Genomic DNA, 9566 nt, shown 5'->3' with positions numbered 1-9566 from the left:
ACAAGCGTGAGCGCAGGTACCTCTTTACCAGTACTCCGACAAGTGTGAGCGCAGGTACCTCTTTGACACTGATTTCCTTTCCTTTGGGTATACCTCATCGTGGGATTTCTAGGTCACAGATGGGACACAGATGGGAGGAGTAAATGTTCCCCAAGCCTTAGGATCGACAAAGGGTTACCTGGCACCTTACGTATGTTACTTGGAAAGCCCATCTAAACTCCCCGGTGCTTCAGATGTTCTTTCTCCTCCCCTTTCCTTCCCAAGTTAGTTGGTGCTTTCTTGACTTCATCGCAGATGGCTGACCTCGTATTCCCTAAGTCCTTGTCCTCGGACAGAAAGATTGTAACATCTGTCAATAGTTGGCACACCTAGGAGCAGAATCCACGGAGACTACAGCAGTTGGACGTGCCAACCAGAGATACCAACCAAACACCCACGGACCAGCAGAGGGGCCACCCTAACTACCCAGCCACGGCTCCTTTGACGTCCCAAAGCTCCTTGCCCGACCCTTCAGGTCCATTCACCTCTCCGCACCCGGCCCTTCTGTGTTCAGAAAGTGAATAAACTCTTTTCCATCCTCTTTCTCTGAGTCTGCAAGTTCTTTCCCAGCTCCACACCAAGGCCTCCCTAACACACTGTGGAGATCACCCTAACAACAGAGTAGCTCTGGTTCTATTTTCTGGAGGAAACACCATTGCTGCTTTCCATAACGGCTCTACTCATTTACAAGGGGTCTTTGAAAGTCCATGGAAAGTGCATATTATGGGAAAACTAAGCGTGGTTCTTAAATTTTCCTGCACTTTTTTTGGTACTTTAACTCATTTCCACACTAACTTTTTGAAGATCTCCTCAAACATCCCCACAGTGTGTAAGAGTTTCCCTCTCTCCACATCCTTGCCAGCCTTTGTTACTTTCTGCCTTTTTTGATAATAGCCGTTCTGACTGGGCTGAGATGCTACCTCACTGTGGATTTGATTTGCAAGTCAAATACTTTTCCCGCACCCACTGCTATGATCATATGCTTTATCTTCTTTAGCCATGGTGGATGGCGTTAATTTTTTTTTTTAAATTTTAGTAACAGCACCATTATCTAATTTCAGAACATTTCATCCTCCCCTCAAAAATGATTACCCATACAAAAATTTTTATCTACCCTTTCTATGAGAGAATGAGAGAAACAGAGTGAGAAATAGTACCCCCAACAGTGTCCCACTGCTGCAATCCACCCCTCACCCCTGCCCCCGCCTAGCGGGTGCCTAGTGCCCCAGGGAGGCCTCCGGACCTCAGCCATGCAGAGCCTCATACTCTCACCATACATTTTAATTTGCCAGAGGGCATGTACGCTCACCAGAGAGAGACGGGGATGGGGCGGGGTGAGTGAGAAAGCACCCCCCAGGGAAATGTTTGGGCATGCACGCACACGCACCCGGCGTGAGTTTTAAGCCACCGGGTCCCCACAGTCCCTTCTCCAGTTCTCCCTCCTTTTGGGATCCTGGCAATGCACACACTCATGCCTGGCATGTTTTTCAAGCTACCGAGTCTGGGACTCAAACTGTGCAGTGGGCCATGTGGGATCCAGCTGCCTTAGCCACCACATCTGCTGGCTCCATTCACTAATTTTTGAGTACTGAGTGAGCCTCACACACTGGCAGTGAAGTTAAAAAATAGATATTCTTTTTCCACCCTCTCCCTTCCCATTGACTGAGTCAGGCTAAGATGATAAAACGTTAGCCAGAAAAATGGAAGAGACCTGGGTCCCCGGATCATGGTGCGGAGGAAAGCACCCCCCCCAACCATGACCACACACGTTGTCAATTATGTGGGTGAGAAAAACACGTCATTTGGGCTCTGCTATTAAATTTACGCATCTGCTACAACGGTTAGCATTTCCTTGCTGTCAGCTTCAAAAATCAGCCCTGCATCTTGAAAGATGCCTTCTAATGATCCTTAAGAACATAGCATCCATGAGCATACCTGAGCTTACGGCGATGTGATCGGAAACAACTCTCCGGGCTTAAAGACAATGAGTTTGCTGCCTCGTTATACCTACTGTACGATCATAAAAAAGTTTGTGAACCAGCAGTTAGTGTGATGGCTATGTCGCTGGACTCCCACGTAGTCGACTGCGGTTCACGTCCCGGACCCGGTGGCTTAAAACTCACGCCGGGTGCGTGTGCGTGCATGCCCAAGATCCCGGGAGGAGAATGGAGGAGAAGGGATTGCGACGTGACCATCCCCCTGGGGGGTGATTTCTCGCTTTTTGTCTCTATGTCTCTCTCTGTCTGTCTGGCGAGCACACGCGCCCTATAGCGAAAATCTCTCCAAAAAAATTTAAAAAGTAGTTTTGGACATGAGGCCTAATCAAAAGTCCCAGTTTGGAAGCACTTGGGAGTGATCCAGGAAACCACAGCCCCAGAGCTGTCATCAGTCAGGGCAGGCCTTGGACCTCTCTGCCTTTTGCCCATTAGTGTCTGCTGAAGACAAGTGTCTGGAGAAATGGGCGTCCCCGCACGGCTCAGTCAGACTGTCCCTGTGTCCTGCGTCCTGCGAGGGATGTGCAGATGCCTTGGGGGAGGAGTTACTTGTTCCTGTAGCTTTATGTTCATTGTCGCACATCAGAAAAAGCACACACTCTACAACTGCACGCAAAACAACCCCAACTGCCTCTCCCTGCATTTCAAATGAGCGTGGACAACCAGGGCCGGCCGGCGGCATGCTGGCTGAGGTGCTAGACCCCCACATGGCTGACCCCAATTTAAGTCACAGACTAGGCAACCTGCTTTCTCACTTTCCCTCTCTCATCTGGTGAGTACATGTGCCCTATAGCGAATTAATAACTAGTAAAAAATAATACTAATAAGATAGCACTTAGTAATAATAAATAAAATGAAATAAAATCCAATCTGCTCAGGTCTCCCATCTCTTTTTCATCACTGACTGTCCCAATCTCATTGGCCATTTTTTTTTTCTTTTTTTTTTTTTTTGCCAAATGTAACTGGGGTTCGAACAGAAGATTCACTTACGTTTTTTAAAACTCAATACTTCACTACCCAATGAGGGGATCTCCCCCACCCTCAAGTGCGACCTGGTTTCCAAGGCCTGATTTCTATAGCAAATGACCGATGTGGCAGCGGAGGAGCCCGAGTGTCCGACGCCGGCAGTTTGACTTCACCGCCCTGCCCCCACGCCCGCTTATTCATTCATGGCGTGGAGCGATCCGGGAGGCCGGAGCAATTTCATCAGCTCTTGGAATTCGCGCTCTGTGAGTGTCTTCTCCCCAGACCATCCGCTCCCATAAATAGACATCACGTGGCTTCCTTTTATGATAAGGTCAGAGGAAACGAGAGCGCAGGGAGAGGCCGTTAGGATGGGAGAGTGGGGCTCTAAGTTCCGAGTAAAACTGAGCCATGTCGGCCTCTTGCCTGGGCCGGATCAGACAGGAGCGGAGGCGGACGAGCGGCAGGCTCCTCCCCAGGAGGGTTTTTTTTTTCTGGCTGCCAGCTGGCTCCCTGACTCCCAGCAGCGGGCTCTGCCCTCAGTCATCTTTATCACTCCTGATTAGGTCTGCAGACTCCTCCCTCCCCACCTTGCCTTGCCAGGCTTTGTGGCTCCCCCAGTTCCTTTTCTGATAGAGCTGTCAGTTTTTATTGCTGATAGGAGAAATCATTTTCTCTCTTAGCTGAATGTTAATTGGCCTTCCCCCTCCCCCCTTCATTCAGTTAGAAAGCACAGTCCCCTAGCTTCCTCCCCGCTAAGGGGACGGTACCTAAGTAGAGAAGCATTCCAGAAAGACAAGGAAGGTGGTGCTTGCTAAATTGCTAATTGGTAGTTGCTAAATCCGAGGTTAAGAAATAGCTAAGGAGGAAGGGGTGATAACCACGTTCCTGAGCTCTGACGCAGCACCTACGAGCTGTACTGGCTCTTCTGTTGTGGGCTTCCCCGTGAGATCGGCTGGGCTAGTCACACTCTGGCTGTGCATCTCAAGGACAGCAGGTGCCGAGACCGGTCCTGGAGAGGCAGAGATGACCAAGACGCCAGGGGACAAACTGATAAACCGGGACCGTCAGTTCCATGTGGCAGGGTAGAGGCGGAGGTAAGCAGGACACTTCGGGACTCGCAGAGGGCCTCGGAACTTCCTGGAGAGCATGAAGTTAGAGCTCAGCCCTGGGACAGCCAGGATCGGCGGAGGGGGCAAGTTTACGCTCCTGTGTCATGGGCGCCGTGAAACACTGCTTCCTGTCCCTCCCACGCCTATTGGTTAACAAAGTGGTCCCACATGGCTAATAGCAGTTTAGGTCCCGGTCCTGTGGCTTGAAAAAACACCCTGGGCACATGCACACACATGCTGAAAATCCCAACAGGATAGAGAAATGGGGGAAAAGGAATTGTGGCGTGACCATGCCACTTTGGGGAAGTGCTTTCTCCTTCCCCCTCTCTCAGTCTCTCTGTCTCTCTGTGATGAGTGCACATACCCTCGGGCAATAAAAATTAATGCCCCGGTTAAAGTATACAGTTCAATGGTTCTTAGTATACTTACAGCTGTGCGGCGGTCACCGGTCACCGTAACTAACTTTAGGACATCCCCCAAAGACACTTGAGCGGGTTTTTTCAGGGGTGTGGCCTGGCCAAATTATGCCTCGTCCATCTGACAGCCAAACGGGGATGAGTACGTGGCGTGCATGTTGGGAAGCAAGCCAGGGCCCTCGTAAACCGAGGACACTAGCGACAGCCCTGCAGCGGTCATGCGGAAGGACTGAGGGTCTGCAGTGCCACAGGGCGCAATCCGCTCCGTCTGCTAGATTCCTTATCTTTGCCAGAAGCGGGTGCGAACTCTCAGGCCATTCTCAATTTTACTGGCTAGCTATTTAGTGGCAGTCCTATAAATCATTGTTTCAGATGACATTGCCCATTTACACAGAAAAACGGGCGGAGAGGCCCGATCACAGTGACACCCAGAAATCTGACGCTGCTACAAGATGGCACCAGCGCAGAGTTCCATGCGGCATGTTTCATGCAGCAGAAGCCACGGCTGGCCTGGCCAGGAGAGACCAGATGCTGTCCTCAGAGGCTCCGTGGAGAGGTTCGTTCCCACTGACGTTCCGGAGCACCAGCAGTCCTGGTGGCTAGCTGGCCTGCCTCCGTGCAGTGCAGGTGGCCATTCAGTCCCAAGTCTGTGGCAGGGAAGGATCAGTGACATGGGTGCACTTCTGCCGTGGTTCAGGGGGCAGGTGGCTTTGGTTTGATGATGCTATGGTAATTGTATTAATTAGATTTTTTTTTTTTTGGAGAGGTTTTTGCTATAGGGTGGGTTTGCTCGCCAGAAAGACAGAGACAGAAAGCAAGAAATCACCCCCCAGGGGGAATGGCCACATCGCAATCCCTTCTCCTCCATTCTCTTCTCGGGATCTTGGGCATACATGCACACACTCCCACATGAGTTTAAGCCGCCGGGTCTGGGACTCGAACCGCGGTCGACTACATGGGAGTTCAGCGACATAGCCATTATGCCATCTGCTGGTACCTAGACTTTTTTAAATTTGGAAGCAAGATGCCAGCAGGTGGTGTGGAGGTTAAGGCACTAGATCCTGCATGGCCAGCTTTGTGGTTCGAATCTTGGACCTGGTGTCTCTAGAATGATGGGAGCAAGCACGTGTGTTTATGCCAAAATACCAAGACAAGAGTGGAGGAGATGGGATTGCAGTATGGCCATCCCCCCTGGGATGATTTCTCACTTTCCCTCTCTTTCTATCTCTCTCTTTCTCTGTCTCTGTTTCTCTCTCTCTGGTGAACGCATGTACTCTAAAGCAAAAACTAATAAAAGGGATTCTGTTCTGACAAAATCTTTAACTAGAGTTGGGTGAAAAACCTCCCGGGCTAGCCAGTGGCGTGGGTTAAGGCAACTGGGATATGGCCACCTGCGAGGTTTGACTCCTGGACCTGGCAGTTTGAAAAACACACCGGACACATGTACATGTGCACCCGACCCTCTGTGGCTGTCCCCAACGGGGCTGCTTTCTTGCTTTCTCTCTTTCTCTTTTCTCTCTCTCCCTGGCAAGTGCATGAGCCCTTTAGCAAATTTAAAAGAAAAGGAAAGAAAAACTTCTCCCTATAGAAATACAGAAATGCATGATGAAATCTGACCAAACACATTAATAAATCGTTAGTGCGTGGCTGAGTTAGCAAGCATGCAAGAGGTACCCCAGGGGCCAGACACAGAAACTCCCAGTGCTGGTCACATGGTTCGCTCCACAGTCTCCACAGGAGGGGGTACAGGAGAAGGGTGGAGGGGTAATCAGATCCAGTAACCAGAGGGCTTGGAGCTGGCCTCTGTGCTGAGACTGGAGATAAGATCTTCAGCTGACAGGAGGTGGAGGGCTGGAACTGTGCCTCCCTACAAAGCCAGACGCTCTTAGGGCTGATCTCTCAGTGAAAAGTGAGCCAGAAAAATCCTATCAGCCGGTGCAGGGAGATAACAAGGAAGCTTGTTCTTACAGCACGGGCAGTGAGCAGTGGGAGCTGAAAAAGAATCCCTTGAAAAAGCCGAGGCCTGTGTCTGTGCCTGGGTTGGGTTTGAGGTCCAAATGCGTACTGCACGAGGGTGTGGGATTCCTGCGACAAGAAGAGAAGATCGGCACCAGGCTGGGGTAACCCTGGACCAGCTGGTAGAGCAGATGGGGAGAGCTCTGGAGGGCCACCCTGACCACTCAAGCCACAGGAAATTCCCACACGAAAAACAAGCCCCTCCAGAGATGAGTTCCAACATCCAACCTCAGTGTACGTGAGAAAGAGGTCATCTTTTTTTTTCTTGGAGAGGTTTTTGCTATAGGGCACGTATACTCGCCAGAAAGACAGAGAGAGAGAGACAGAAAGGGAGAAATCACCCCCCAGGGGGGATGGCCATGCCGCAATCCCTTCTTCAGTCTCCTCTTGGGATCTTGGGCACGCACGCACACGTGCCCGGTGTGAGTTTAAGCCACCGGGCCTGGGACTTGAATCACGGTCAGCTACATGAGGGTTCAGCGACATAGCCATTATGCTAACTGCTGGTCCCAGAAAGAGGTCATCTTGAGCATGTCGGCAGACACCGTGAGCAGGGTGCAAGGCCAAGGCTCAGAGAACCCAGAACTAAGGGCAAAGAGAATATAAAACAAGCGTTTATTATGATTAAAGACGAAATTAAAGATTCAAACTCACAAGAAAGTAATGAAAGCGAGAGCTGTCACAGCAGTAATGTACTGCTCAAGAGAAGCCAGATTCACGCCAGCCGGTGGCGTGGTGGTTAAGGCGCTGGATTCCACACGGCCATCCGCATGGTTCCAGTCCTGGATCCAGCAGCTTGAGAAACACACTGTGTACGTGTGTGTGCATGTTCAAAATCCCGAGAGGAGAATGGAGTGGAAGGGGTTAGAGCATGGCTATCCTCCTTGAGGGGTGCTTCTTCACTTTCCCTCTCGCCTTCTCCGGCGAGTGCATGCGCCCCATAGCAAAAAAGCAAACAAACAAAAACACTGAAATTAAAATAGAAAGAAACCACATGCCACACAGTGACCTCAGTTCAAATCCCGGCCCAGTCAGCCTGAAACACCTGGGGACTATGCAAGTGCCGGGGTCCAATAGGCTGGAGGACTGGCGGAAGGGGGTCACTGTGTGATCAGACCCGGGGTGCTCCTCTCTCTTCCTCTCTCATGTGGATTATATATGTGTGTGTGTGTATGTATACACACACACACGTGTGCTTGCTCAGGGGGAGTAAGAAATCATCCCCCCAGAGGGGATGGCCACACCACAATCCCCTCTCTTCTCTTCTACTTAGAGATTTTGGGCACACACAGAGTGTGGGGTTTTTTTTTCTTTTTTTGGAGAGGTTTTTTTGTTTGTTTGTTTTTTTGCTATAGGGTGCGTGTGCTCACCAGACAGACAGACAGAGAGACAGAAAGCGATAAATCAGCCCCCAGGCGGGATGGCCACATCGTAATCCCCTCTCCTCCATTCTCCTCTTGGGATCTTGGGCACGCACGCACATGCGCCCAGCGTGAGTTTAAGCCACTGGGTCCAGGACTCGAACCGTGATCGACTATGTGGGAGTTCAGCGACATAGCCATTACGCTAACTGCTGGTCCCTCCACACAGTGTGGTTAAGTCGCTGGGTCTGGGACTCAAACTGCTCAGCCAGCCATGTGGGATCCAATGCCTTAGTCTCCACGCCACCTATGGGCCCTATATACTTAAAACAGACAAACAAAAACTACCTGCCAGGTGTGTGTGTCAGGTGCCCGGGATCTTGCGGAGCGAAAGGAGAATGCAGTATATCAGTGACTCCATGGGAGGTGCTTCTCTCTCCCTCTGTCTCCATTGCTCATGAATGAAATAAGTGAATATGCTTTTTAAAAATTAGAAATAAATCATGAAACTAGTTTTTAAATTCATACAGCTCAAAACTGAATTTCATGAACTAGCTAATTTGAAAGTTAAAGATAGCACAGGGCAGTCAGAAAATATTTAGAACTGAAAGATAATTAAGTCACAGAGTGAGAAAGTAGGAGTGAGCAGAGGGAAATTGATAACTTAGCCACATTAGAAAAGAGGACCCAGGCTGGCCCTATGGCCTGTGGTTAAGGGAGCTGGATCCTGCATGGCCGATGATGCAGTTAGAATCCTGGCCTTAGCAGCTCAAAAAACATGTGTGTGTGTGTGTGTGTGTGTGTGTGTGTGTGTGTGTGTGTGGTGTACCCAAAATCTGGACAAGATGGAGAAATGAGATGGGATTGTGGTGTGACCACGCCCACTGGGGAGTTCTTCCCCCCTTTCCCTCACTCCGGCTCTGGTGAGTGCACATGGTCTCTGACCAAATTAAAACAGACAAAACAAAAGATTCACAATTAATGAGCTAAGTGTTCAACTCTGGAAGTAAGAAAAGAACAGAATAAAATGAAAATAAAAGGAGAAGAAAGAAATGATAAGAACAAATATTAATCGAAAGGAGGCCAGATGGGACTCCGTGAGGCCTGCGTGGGCAGGTTCCCAGAGTGCCTCTGGAGACCTCCCTGTGTGTGCGGTCTGTGTGCGTCCATGAGCAGAGGCTGGCTGAGGCTGGGGTGGATCGTGGCATCGAGACCCTGTTGGGTTGCCATCTCTCTGTCTCTGTCTCTCTTGTTCATGGAAGAAATGAATACAATCTAGAAAATAAAATAATCAAAGAAAAGACCAATAGATCAGCAAAACCACATCTGTGTGTCTGGCAGGAAAATAGGCACCTCTCTGGCAAGAGTAGCTGAGGAGATAAAGGAGACGCTGTGAGGCATGGAGATAAGGAGCAAGCACAGCCAGGGGAGAGACGCGCGAATAGTGATAGCTCACGTTTACGAGCCAGTTTCATGCCTTACTCTCTAATGCAATATTTATTTACATTTTAAGTTAAAAATCCTTCCTACAGAATCCTCTGCTTATACAGTCCTAGGGACGGGCTAACACGCAGAACTTACCACCTGCCACATACTCTACACCTGCCACGTACTCTCTCACCTCCACACCTTTCTTTGCTTTTTTTTTTAGAGGTTCTTGCTGTA

General features: G+C 49.9%; 1 long non-coding RNA gene across 2 annotated transcripts in view; it reads left to right on the top strand.

Moving 5' to 3' along the window:
* Positions 1–3925: 3925 nt before the first annotated feature.
* LOC102485446 (uncharacterized) overlaps positions 3926–9566 on the top strand; it is a 25316-nt gene continuing 19675 nt past the window's right edge. For both annotated transcript variants that reach the window (XR_003549725.1, XR_003549724.1), the window contains exon 1: positions 3926–4093. This is a non-coding gene — a long non-coding RNA (uncharacterized LOC102485446). The remainder of the gene's footprint in view (positions 4094–9566) is intronic.

This window comes from Tupaia chinensis, unplaced genomic scaffold (assembly GCF_000334495.1).
Source record: "Tupaia chinensis unplaced genomic scaffold, TupChi_1.0 Scaffold000294_5, whole genome shotgun sequence".
Classification (NCBI taxonomy): Eukaryota; Metazoa; Chordata; class Mammalia; order Scandentia; family Tupaiidae; genus Tupaia; species Tupaia belangeri.
Note: the sequence above shows the minus strand (reverse complement) of the source record. Positions and strands in the feature narration are given on the sequence as shown.